Raw genomic sequence first — 12,424 nt, 5'->3', positions numbered from 1 at the left:
AGGGCGACAGCCCCATTGGAATCCAGGCCGACCTGGCTCCTGCCCAACATCGCATTTCCCGGATCCTTGGCCAGGGCATCTCTGCCCCCTCGAGGGAGAACACGGCAGGGCCTGTGGCTTTCATGCCTTTGGAGAGAAACTGAGGCCCGCTCATAGGGCCTGTCAATCTGGGTTCAAACGCTGTTTTGGCCACCTGTGTCCCTCAGTGGCTCCTCTCTCAAGCCCTACGCCCCGCCTGGCCAGGACGTTTTGAGAATTAAATGAGATAATGTTCGGGAAAGCACTGAGCACAGCACCTGGCACCAGAAGACACTGGGTAAACAGTCATTTTCATTATTATTTTTGGGTGCCAAGTCTCAGCGAAACGTCACGTCACTTCCTGAGAAATAAAGGCACCCAGTACCACCACGGGCTGCTGATTTCACCACCAGGGCATGCATTTTGCTAAAGCCCCCAAAACGTCCTGACGGCCACCGGAAGCCAAGGGAGGGGCTGAGGACACCCAGGCTCTCCTGGCCACGTGGCATCAGGCCAGGGCATCGCAGCGGCTCATCCGTGGTGGCCCGAAGCGGGGGCGACGGCGGGAATAAAACCCAGCCCCCTCCCTCTGGCAACTTCGAGCTCTCAGGGAAACCCAGACCCCTGAGGAGCCCACCCCTCAGGCCCCGGGCGCAGACTGGGCTGTTCAGAGACACGATGGGCTGCGCGCGGCCTCTCTGAGACTCCGTTTGGGCATCTGCAAGACGAGGCAGCCGCTTCCTGTCCCTGGCGTTAGTCACGAAGACCCACTGCGATGAGAAAGGGCAGGGGCATGCCACCTGACTCCCAGTGACCTGAGCCTGGGGGAAGGATGAAGGTCAGGAAAACAAGGTCCTTGCAGGAGCTGGCTGCGGCCAGAAAAGCTATGGGAAGGTGTCTGGATGTAAAGAGCTGCCCCACCTGACTCCAGAACAAGAGACGGGCAGATGAAGCAACGGAAATGCAAGGGCCACCGTCACAGCCAGGACTGGCAGGGGCTGGGTGGCCAGCGACACTGGCGGCCGTGGGTGCGAGGGCGCAGGCTCGCTCGGCTCTGCTGAGAGGTGAGGACGCCGGGATGACCCGGAGGAGGGCACAGCAGTGACAGCTCTCGACGTCACAGAGGCACAGGCCCTCTGACCCCACAGGGCCATTTCTGGAACGTTTGGCTTGGGCAACCCAGGCATGGGGACCTAAGTCCGGGCAGGAACAGCCCAGGGGTGGGCGGAGACACAGAAGCGTATCAGAATGAGGCGGGCTGACTAAATGGAAACTCAGCCTCGCATGGGAAATGCCAGCTAGATTTTAAAACCATTTCACTGGTTGGTATACTAACAAAAGGTGTCACACACACCCCATCCCAGGGCTGCGTGTTTCATCTGACTGCTCCCAACAGCCTAATAGACAAAGGACCCTAGTATCCCCATTTTGCCAATGAGCAAACTGAGACACAGAACAGCTGAATAATTTGTCCAAGGACACACAGCTGGCACAGTAGCAAAGATCAGGCATGTAACCCCAATGCTGTATGTCTCCAAAATACATCGCTAAAATAGAATATGTTTCTTAAAAAAGAAAGGACAGCGTATCCAGGTTGACCATGTGTAGTGGGTTGAATGAAAGCCCCCCCCCCCACCCCGCCAAAGATATATCCACCCAGAACCTGTGAAAGTGACATTATTTAGATAAAAGGTATTTGCAAATAAAATTAACCCAAGGATCTGGAGATGAGATCATTCTAGATTAGGATGGGCCCTCCGTCCAATGACAAGTGTCTTTAGAAGAGAAGAAAAGAGAAGACCAGACAGGACACGACAAGACACAGACAGAAGAAGGCTGGGTGAAGAAACGGGCAGAGATTGGAGGGATGTGTCTATACGGCAAGGAACACCAAGTTTTGGTGGCAGCTACAGAAGCTGGGAGAGAGGCATGGAATGATTCTCCCTCAGAGCCTCAGCAGGAAGCAAGCCTGCCGACCTCTTGATTTCAGACTTCTGGCCCCCAGAATTGGGATATAATAAATCTGTGTCGTTCTAAGCCACTCTGTTTGTGGTAATTTGTTATGGCAGCCACGGGAAACTAATACAGGGTGCAGTTTGCTCCCCACTGTCCCTGCGTCTGTTTTCCTTTCTGGGACCTGGCTGACTGTCCCCCCTGGACTGCTGCCTCCGTGCTCCTTCCACCACCCGGACACAATTTCAAGTGTATGTGTTCATTCAACCCATTTTCCCTAGTGTTCCCATTTCACAGATGAAGAAACTGATACCACTGGCTCGGATCGCTGCTCCAGAGGACCCCTGGAGCCTGCCCAGCCACGGCTGGTCCTGCGACCACCAGGAAGGTAGCTGGGTCGGGACAGGGCCCAAAGCCTGGTCACCTGGCCCTGGAGCTTCAGAACTAGGGCATCTGCTGCAGGATGAGGGCCAGGCCCCAGGGGTGCCTGTGAGGCTGCGGCTGGCAGGGTCCACAGAGGAAAGGAGGAAGGCAGCCAGGGGCTCCTCCTTATGCAGCCCCCAGGGAGGGGCTGGACCATTCCGGAGCTGCCCCAGGGTCTGCTGGGGGCACCCCTTCCAGTGGTCCTGAAGGCTCCCCAGGGCCCAGGAGGGGGCCTGGCCGCCCCAGCCAGGCAGGTGCTGCCGACAGCTTGAAGCTCAGCAGGCCAAGAATATGGGCACGGTTGAGCCTCCGGCCCGAATGGCAGAGGGCGGGGGAGCAGAGAGAGAGAGGAAACTGCCCTGCCCTGCCCTGCCCTGCCCTGCCCTGCCTTGACCGCAGAGCCAAAGCCAAGAGGGATGAAAAAGTGGGTGCCCAGATGTGGGCCTGGTGTCCACACCCATTTCGTAAATGGGGAAACTGAGACTTGGGGTCCAGGAGCAGTGGGGGTGACTCACACCCCTCTCGGACTTAGGCTAGCAGATCCTCTCCACCAGGGGCCCTCAGTGGACCGAGGCGGGCAGTGTCTTTCAGATTCAGGCTCAAACCAGGTTATGGGAATGATGGGCTCGCCAAGCAGGTGGTAGACACCTGAGATGGAGAAGCTCAGAGATGAATCAGGGGTGACCGATTCCCCAGAGCCCCTTCCCCCCACCGCAGCTCTGAAGACCATGAAGAAGTAAACGATGGCAGCGAGCACCTTCCCCGTGGTGCATGAGCTGTGGGTCACTAAGGCCCAGAGCGGGTGGGATCTGCCGGGGCAGGGAGCTTCGCGGTGGCATGGGGACCGAAGGGGGCTGGGCTGGGGGCTCCGAGGTTCGGAAGATTGAAAAGTGCAGGTTCCCGGGCTCTACCCCAGACCCTCCGAACCAGAATCTCTGGGGATGGAGCATGCTCCCAGAGAGGTCTGAGGAAGGAGGTACCCCGTGCAGGATTCGGCACCTCTCCCACGGCTAAGATGCGCCAATTCTGCACCTCTGTAATCTCGGTCTCAAAGAGGTTACAACTTCCCATCTCAAAGAATCCATGACCCGTACGCTTGGGTGGCTCTGGATATTCAAAGACTCCACGGCTAAGACTCTATGATCTGGACTCTGTGACTCAGCCCTCAAGCCAATGCCCATCAAAGGAGAAAGGATGAAGTCCCTGGGTCTGGAGCCCTGGGGCACCAGCAGGGACAGCGCGTATGGAATGATCCCACGGGGGAAAAAAAAAAAAAAAAAACCAGAAAGCAAGAAAGGAAGAAAGGGGAAAGGGAACTATAGATGTTGGCATGTTTATATAACTACATTCACATGTTTGCGTAAGCACTCAGACAATCCAGAAAGTTCTCTAATAATGGTCACCTCAAGAACATAAAGCTTTGGGCTGGGGTGAGGCGGAAGACAGAGTCTGAGAAGGAGAGATTCACCTTCTATCCCTACACTTGTTTAATACTTTACCATGAGCATGTAACACTCTTATAATTAAAAACGATAATGATTCATGAAAAAAAAAAAGGCATGACAAAGTCTATGCTTCCTTATGTGTTTGTTCGCTTGTTTCTTTAATCCTCTTCCACCCACCAAGACATCAGCCGCGATCCCAAGGCACAGGGCACAGCTCACCGTACTCGCTCAAGAGCTAATCGTGGAAAGCATGAATGGCGCCGAAATCCTGACATCCCCAGAGCCTGCACACTAATACTTGACCGGTGAGACCTCTCCGAGAAGGGAAGGGAGGGGCCTGGGAGAAAAGAGATGCCAGGGGCTGGTCCTGAGGATGGGGTGGCACCGGGATTCCCAGGTCCTGTCGCACCCTGCTTCCACGAGGCCACAGTCAAGGCCGCTAGGAAATCCCGCTTTTGAGCTCCCTACCTGCCCCCAGATCCCCACGCCCTGCAACCACCTCTGCCCTCCACGTGACCCAGACAGGCCTCACACTCTCTGGGCCTTGCCAAGCTCTAGTCCCGTGAAGGGATGGGGCGTGAAGGGATGGGGCCAGCTCCCCCCGGCCATCCCCAGTCCTCCTCAGGCCCCCACAGGCCCGAGTGGAAGCCTGGCCTGGCCTTGGCCCGGAACCAAGAGCCCAGAGGCATAGGGTCGGGGGCAGGAGGCAGGCGGCTGCTACCACCCAGAACGCCAGCTGCTGGCAGTGATTTATTTTTGCTTTAAGTGCTGGAGAATTGCAGGGCTGCAGCCGCCAGCTCAGGGGGCTCAGGCTGCAGCTGGAAGGAGAGGGAGGTGGGCAGGAGGTGGGGGCCGCACAGCCCCTCCCTGACCTCTCTTGCCCTCAGCCTCTCAGAGTCTCCATGACACACACACACACACACACACACGCACGCACGCACGCACACACGCGCGCGCGCGCACACACACACACACACACACAGAGCTCAGGACCTCCCTATCTCCACACGCTCCCTCCTCCCCGCCCCAGCTCTCCTAAGTAAGTCTCAGAACAGCTGCAAGGAGGCTCTAGGGGGCAGAGAGTCTCGACCACGACCCCCCACCTTGCTTCTGAGACATTTCACCACTTCTGGCTGGGGCTGTCCCTCTCTGGCCTCAGCCGGCCCACTCCCACCTTGGGATGTCATATTCACCCTTCCTCCAGGACACCCACTCACAGGTCAGAGGCTGATGACAGTCACAGGCAATCTGGAGATAGCTCTGGTTTTCATTATGACCTGATCCCTTTTCTGCCCGGAGGGTGGGCCTCAAGAGACAGTGCCCTGCCCTGGGGCACATCTGGCTAAATGGCCGCTGGGCACCTGGGGTTGCCGAGCAGCCCTGGCCAAGGCCCAGCCCCTCGGGAACCTGTCTGGACATCCACAGAAGGAGTGTAAGCCTTAGGTTGGCAGAGGCGATGGGGTGATCTGGGGAAGCCAAGGGGCTGTGCTTTGCCAGCTAGAAGGCTTATAGGTTCTTTTTACAGCTGGAAAGCTGCTGAAGTTGGTAATGGCCAATCTTGAAACATAAAATGTTTCAACCTGGGTGTGGTGCTCAAAAACAGAGACTGTGCAGAGGAGGTAAAACACACCGACACAAAACAAAAGGCCGATGGGCGTGTGAAAGTGTTTAATTGGGCAAGAAATGGAGACGCTGTCCCCTCTGCCACCCCCAGCCCCTGCAGCCGGCCTCCACACATTCTACTGAAGGCCCAAAGATTTATAAACGTGAAGAGAAGCGCTGAGGACCGAGCGGCCCTGACCCCCTGCACCTCAGTTTGCTTAGATCTGCAATGGGAATGTGGTTTCTGCCCCTCACAGGGTGGGGATGGGGGACGCCCTAAGCTGCAAGCAAGCCAAAGGCCAGGAACACGGCAAGGTTCAGAGCTTGAAGCAGATAAGGTCACAGACAAAAAGAGCTCAATGCAGAGTTGGGGCCTGAAATAAATGCCACTTCTCTCCCCCTCACAGACAGATGGCAGGCCAAGGGCTCAGAGGAGAGGTCTGAAAGCTGGCTCTGCCCCCGACAAGCTCCTCAGTTTGGGGACAGTGTTGTCACTTCTCCGAAGCTCGGTTTTCTGATCTGAAGAGTGGGATGATAACTGTGGCTACCACTGCTACTGAGCACACTATCTATCAAGCACCGCACATGGAGGAACCAACCCATTCATGCCCCCACATGTTTATCAAGCATCTACTACACACAGGGTACTGCTGTAGGTGCTGGGGACGTAGCTGGGAACAAATAAGACCAAAACCTCTGCACTTAAGGCACTTATATCCCAGTGGGGGAGACAGACAATAAACAAGATAAGCAAATAAAACATAACATGGTGGATGGCATTAAATTCGACGAGTCGAAAAAAGCAAGAGAGGGAATGTGGGCAAAGGGAGCCCATGGTGTCATCCAGGAGATGCGTCATGGAGGAGGTGGCCTTTGACAAGACCTGAAGGTGGTGAAGGAGGAGGCTTTGTGGGGATCTGGGGAAGAGTGTTTCAAGCAGAGGGAGCAGCAAGTGCAAATGGCCTGGGGCAGGAGCAGGCCTCAGGTGTTGGAGGCACAGCAAGGAGAAAGGCAGGGCGGCCTGAGGAGAGGGAGACAGTGGGGGGCAGAGAGGGTAGTACTGAAGACCAGACTGTGCAGGGCCCTGTGGACCACAGTGAGGAGTGTGGCTTTTATTCTGAGTTGAGGACAAAAGGGGGGGGGGGGACACGGGAGGATCCTGAGCCCAAGACCAAGACGAAAGCACCCAGAGTGTGTCAAGTACACAGTAGGTGCTCAAGCAAGCATGGCCACTCTGAAGGCTTTATCTTTGTTCCCTGGCCCTTCCCCAAGCCTGAGTCCCCCAAAGAGACCCAGACCACAGCTGATGGAAGGAGGGGGAGGCTTCAGTTGCCCAAGTGGTGGGAGTGCTCAGTCCAGGCTGGTTGAAGGGGGACGGGTCCCTGGCAGGATCCAGGAGGCTGCTCCCACTGACTCTGGGGCAGCATCAATGCACAGCCGGGGTAGACCTGCTCCCCAGGATCACTGAGAAAGGGGCCCCCGCTCCTATCTGGCCGTGTAAATGGAACTCTGTCTGATGCTACAGGGCCGAAGGCCAATTAGGGGGCTGGACCAGGGGTCCCCAAGGTCCCCTCAGCCTCACGCTGCCTCTGCAGCTGCCACTTCAGCAGCTGGGCAGGAAGACCTGCGCTACGGAACATCAGTGGGGGTGGGTGGAGAGAAGGGGTGGAGAAGGGGAGGGGGTACAAGACACACAGCAGGAGCAGGAGGCCTGTGTCTGAGGCCCTCTCCCGCTGCAGCAAACCACTTAGCCTCTCTGGGCCTCAGTTTCCCCACATGTCCAAGGACAGGCTGCACTGGAAGGACAGATTCTCAAGGCTCTGGTGCCACATTCCCCCCCTTCGTGCAGCTCCCTTTCCACACCCCCATTTCTGCTCAGATCCCCCCTACCCAGAAGCACACACGGAAGCTCACGTTTCTACTCCCCCCCTCCCAGGTGTTCTCAGGGGTCCCCCCAGCTGCGACTTTGATCCCACTTCACAGATGATAAACTGAAGACCACGAGGAGAAGTGACTCAGCCCCGCTCACCTTGGCTGTGTGCCCTGAAGCCTCCTCCCAAACAGTGAGATTCTCGAGGGAAGGGGCTGGGTCTCCATTCATTCACCACCAGTTTATTAAGCATCTCCTGTATGCCGGGCACTACACTGGGACCACGGCTGAGGGTGCCAGGGTCTCCACCACTAGAGCTCACGGCCCGCCACAGCTCCCATCATCACAGCGAGGCCTCTGCGGCCAGAGAAAGCAGCCTAGACACAGACCCACCAAACATTTACAGGGCACGCCAGGCCTTCCCTAGGTCCCAGGGATACCGCCACCTGGGCACTGGGATGCCGAGCAGGCACCCTGCAGCCAGCCTGGCACACAAACGCAGCCGGGCAGGGTGTCTGGGGAACAGAGGAGGGTGCAACTCCGTCCCCGGGAGAGCGCCAGGGCTCTGGACCAGAGGGACACAGGTTCCTGTCCCTCCCGGTGCCTCCTTGGGCCTCAGATCTCCTGTCTGTACAATGGAGCTAATGCCACCCTAGGTACTGGCAGACCATTAGGAAATTAAATCAGGTGGCAGAGTGCTGGGCCCTCCGCCAGTGCCCGGCGAGGGCTCCAGTCCCGCCTGCGGCCCGGCTCCTCTGGAAAATCCGCCTGCCTCGTCCAGCCCCGCCCCCACCCCACCCCCAAGGCTCCTCTGAAGCCTCCAACCTCCCTGCCCCGCCTGCGGCCCAGTTTCAAGCCGGCTTTCTTTCTTTTATCTTCGGCCTTTGCTGTCTTCCTATCACGCAGCCAATTCCCCTGGTACAGCCAGCCTGTGGGCCCGAGCCCACACCCACCACACCTTGGAGTGGCCGGCCCAGCCTCCACCCTCCCGCTGCCCACGAGCTGCCTCCCTCTCAGCCTCTTCTCTGTGCCAGCCTATGGCAGGGCTCCAGCTGCAGGCCCCAGGGGAGGGGCAGGTGTGCCCATGTGTCACTCACAGCAAAGCCCTGGCGGGGGCCCAGCACCGCACACCAGGTGCACCTGTCGAAGGACGGCCCAGCCCAGAGCCAAGAGGCAGCGAGACCAAGAGTGGCCATCGGGTGGGCTCTGAGGGAGCACCAGCAGCCTTCAGCCTGGGGCTGGGCGAGGGCCGCAGGGGTTGCCGGGAGTGACGACGCAGTTGCTTCTGCCCCAGACGTGTGCCAAGGCCGCCGGGTGCCATGCCCGGTGCTGCCAACTGTGGCCCAGGGCACCAGAGGGAACTGTTCACAAGCAGAACCCGTCCCAGTACCGCATAACTGCAGGGAACTGCTGTCATTGTTACTGTTATTACTATCTTCATTGTTGTCACTATTATTTCACTGCTGCAGGGCCACCAATGTTACCTCGTTCTGCTTCAGGAAGACTTGAGGGGAGGGACACTGTGGCCCTGGGACAAGAAGCTTGACAGGGGCAGCCCCCTGGCCTGGGAAGAGCTAGATGATTCTGCTCAAACCCCTGACTCGCTGTGTGGCTTTGGGCAAGACCTTGTCCCTCTCTGGGCATATCTTTCTCGCAGCACAGCACAGCTCACTGAACATCCCTGGATCGGGCAGCAGCCTCCACCACATCCCTTCCTGAGCAGCCTGGAAGCCCTACGGGGGCCTAACGGGGCAGGTGGCCATGATGGGGACAGAGGTCCAGGGGCGGGCCAATAAACCCAGAGCTGTGCCAACACCCAGCATTTACAGAGCACCCCCTACCTATATGCATTCAGCAGCGCACCAGTGGAGAAGAGGGGACCCCTGTCATCTGGCACACTGGAGCGCCCGTTCTTGTCCCCAGGAATGCTCAAGCAAGTCCCTCCTCCTTGCACCCTATTGCCCCTAAGGAGTCTTGACCCCACCTGAAGGGATCCCGTCCAACGTCTCCTTCTTAGAGCTGCCAACCTCTAGTCCCCTGGCCGGAGAGAAGGGACCACCAGAAAGCTGATGGCAGACTTTACTGAAGATTCTCTTTGGGCTCTGAGCACGAGGAGTGGGGTGATTTTCTGAGAACAGAGGAGCGGGGACTTCACAAAAAAAAAAAAAGACCATAAGCCTCCAGTGGGCCCAAGACTGGGACCTCCTCCCTAACCCTTTGGCCATATGACAGCAGCCTAGGGAGGAAGTCCCTGTTGAGGGGCCACAAAGGAACAACCTAGCAGAAAGTGAGCCTGGGGTCACGCCGAGGCAGCGGGACTGGGCTTACTCGGCACCTAAGGGAGGGGGTCAGGGATAAGGCCGGAGGCTAACGCCTTGTAGGTTCTACCTTCCAGAGGTGGCTACTGATTTCAGCGGCATGTGGGCACCTCCGTGCTCCTGGAAGACAGAGCCTGTGAACCTGGGTTCCGGAAGGTAGGTATGGGGGCGGGGGCAGGAGGTCCCCAGCACTTTACCCCAGGGCTCCAACCTGGGCACAGGGAGCAAAGAATAAAGTAGAACGGATCACAGGCAGTGCAGCACTCCCAGATGGGTACGCCCCCTAGGAAATGGGCAGCAGGGTGAGGGGCCAGGAGAACCTCCCAGAACAGAAGACCATCTCTAAAGAAACACTTTCCTGTGACCTCCCATTCTAAACACAGGTTTTAAAATATTCACATGACCAGTGCACACTCAATCAGGAGCGGCAGCAGAGACATGCGCTGGGGCCTCAACTCCCATGTGAAGCACCCCCCCCCAACACACAGGAGCTCCCCACCCCAGGTGCCACTCCAGTGAGCCCCCTGGGTCCCCACGCCGCTTCCCCATAGGGCATCGGGAGCAGAGGTGAGCACCTAGGAGCCACTCCTGCCATGAAACCCTGGGGGCTTCTCAGCTGAGGGGTCATCGCCTCTGGGATCAAGGCCGACTTCTAAAAGCAAAAAGGTGCGGCTGGAGTTGCCGGCTGGCTAGCGGAAAACACCATTTCCAGAATATTTTTACTCCATTAGAGCACGGGAGGTGGGAGTGAGAAAGGACTCCGAGGACCCGCAGATCTAGGGCCTGGAGGCATTTTCGGGCGCTGGTAGACTGCGCCCCCTCTGCACCCCCACTTTAATCCCGGGGTCTCCGGGAAGGTCACGCATAGGATTGATGCCGCGCGCGAAAGTGCCTCCCCACGCTCCCTCCCGAGCCCCCATGTGCGAGTTGGCCAGAGGGGGGCCGAGGGCGCCTCAAAGTTTCCCGGAGCGCCCCCAGGACGAAGGTTAGCAAGGAGCAAAGTTCCCTGGTGGCAGTAGCCGGAGACATGGCAGGGGAAGAAAAGCTCGCAGTCAGCATTTCCTCCGATGGCTCACCAAGGGAGGAAAAAAAACAGAAACGAGAGGAAGAAAAAAACCTCCCGCCCCACCTTCCCTGTTGCAGCACCACCTCGTGCTCGCTCCGGGCCGGGGAGGGGGCCTTCGGGATGCCGGAGTCGGGCCCCCGGGGGGCCGAGCGCCGGGCGGCCGCGCACTTACCTCGGTCAGTGCCCCGGGCGCGGCGCGCTCCGCGTCCTCCGAGCTCCGGGCGGCCGTTCCTGGCCCCGGCAGCCGCCGCGCTGCCTGCATCGCCGCCGCCGCCTCAGGGCAGCCCCCGCGGGCGCTCCATGCCAAGGGGCGCGTCAGTGTGGGGCGCCGATCTCCCCGGTTCAGCCACGGGTCGGGGGCGCGCGCCTGGACGGCGCCCCCGGCCGCGGGGCGCTCGCTCTGGCCGGCGCGGCTGGCGTCCGTCCCTCCGTCCGGCTGGGAGCGCGGCCGGCCCACCCCCTCCCCCGCCGGCTGTTATCTGATCCCGGGCAGGGCCGGGCGCGCTCGTCTCTACGCCCCGGCGCCCCGCGCCTCCCCGCCCGCTCCGGCCGCGCCAGCCCCTCGCCCCCGGCTACCGTTCCCAGGGAGGCGATGGCAGCGGCAAGGCCCGGGGAAGGCGGGGAGAGCGGAATGGAGGGCGAGGAGGCGGCGGGAGGCAGAGGCTCGGCGCGCACCCAGCTCCGCGCCCCGCTGCCACCAGAACCGGGCTCGGCAACTCCTCTAACTCTCCGCCGAGAGCACGCCCGCCCCGCGCCGCGCCGCCGCTGCCCCCGCCCACCGGGGCCCTAGCCTGGCCCAGAGCGCCCCCAGCCCCGGGCCGCCCCCCACACACACACCGCCAGCCACTTGCGCAATGGGGCGCGCGCGCGCACACACAGACACACACACACACACACACACACACAGAGGCATGTCCTCCAGGGACACGCGCACACACAGGTGCATGGCCAGCGCACAGACAGGCAAGGGAATCTTGCACACACGCGTCCACACAGCCTTGGTACACAGCTCAGGTGCCAGCATACAAGCATGCAAAATGCATGTCCTGACATGCATGATGGTTCCAAGTGCACAGGTGCATACACACTCACACGTGTGCATGCAGGGGGGTATCTGCACATGTGCATACGTGCACACAGATCCTAGCTTGTACATCATTCCCATGGAATCCTTTCTTTTTGCACACCAGGCATACACTCTATGCACACTCATATACATACATCATTTCCCCCTCTTTAATAGCATCTCTCTCCTCCCCATCTTGTGCTCTGTTTGGCTTCTCCCATCTCCTTCTTTCTCCTCCGTGCTCCTCCCCCCTACTCCCTCTCTCTCTCTCTCTCTCTCTCTCTCTCTGCTGACTTGACCCCCATGTGACCCTCTTCTCTTGCCACCCCAGCAAGGCTCAGGCTCTCTTCCCAGCCTGTCCCCACTCGCCCTACCCTCCCAGCCTCCTGGGGCCTATTGTCTGGGCCTCAGATCTCTCAGCCTCCCGCCGGGCCCAGGCCTTTCATCCTGGCAGACAGACCTGCCCGACTGGGCCTTGGCCCAGGAAGACCCCATTTTATCACCAGTCTGACCCCTTGTTCAGCCTTGGGGCCACAGAATTGGGCCAAGGAGGCAGGTCTGTGCCCGGAGCACAAGCCTCAAAGGGCTTCCTGGCCCCCTTGGCTTCCAGCTTCCCCTTTAATGTGAAATATAATTATGTGTCTGCACAGCAGGGAGACTGGC

The 12,424-nt window shown here is 59.2% G+C and overlaps 1 protein-coding gene across 2 annotated transcripts in view; it reads right to left on the bottom strand.

The window, feature by feature from the left end:
• The window catches only part of KCNJ12 (potassium inwardly rectifying channel subfamily J member 12), a 44,635-nt gene extending 33,494 nt beyond the window's left edge, over positions 1-11,141 (bottom strand). For both annotated transcript variants that reach the window (XM_042966099.1, XM_042966105.1), the window contains exon 1: positions 10,868-11,141. The gene's annotated coding sequence lies outside the window, so the exon portion shown is untranslated. The remainder of the gene's footprint in view (positions 1-10,867) is intronic.
• Between the last annotated feature and the right edge of the window lie 1,283 nt (positions 11,142-12,424).

The sequence above is a fragment of the Panthera tigris genome, chromosome E1, assembly GCF_018350195.1.
Source record: "Panthera tigris isolate Pti1 chromosome E1, P.tigris_Pti1_mat1.1, whole genome shotgun sequence".
Classification (NCBI taxonomy): Eukaryota; Metazoa; Chordata; class Mammalia; order Carnivora; family Felidae; genus Panthera; species Panthera tigris.
Note: the sequence above shows the minus strand (reverse complement) of the source record. Positions and strands in the feature narration are given on the sequence as shown.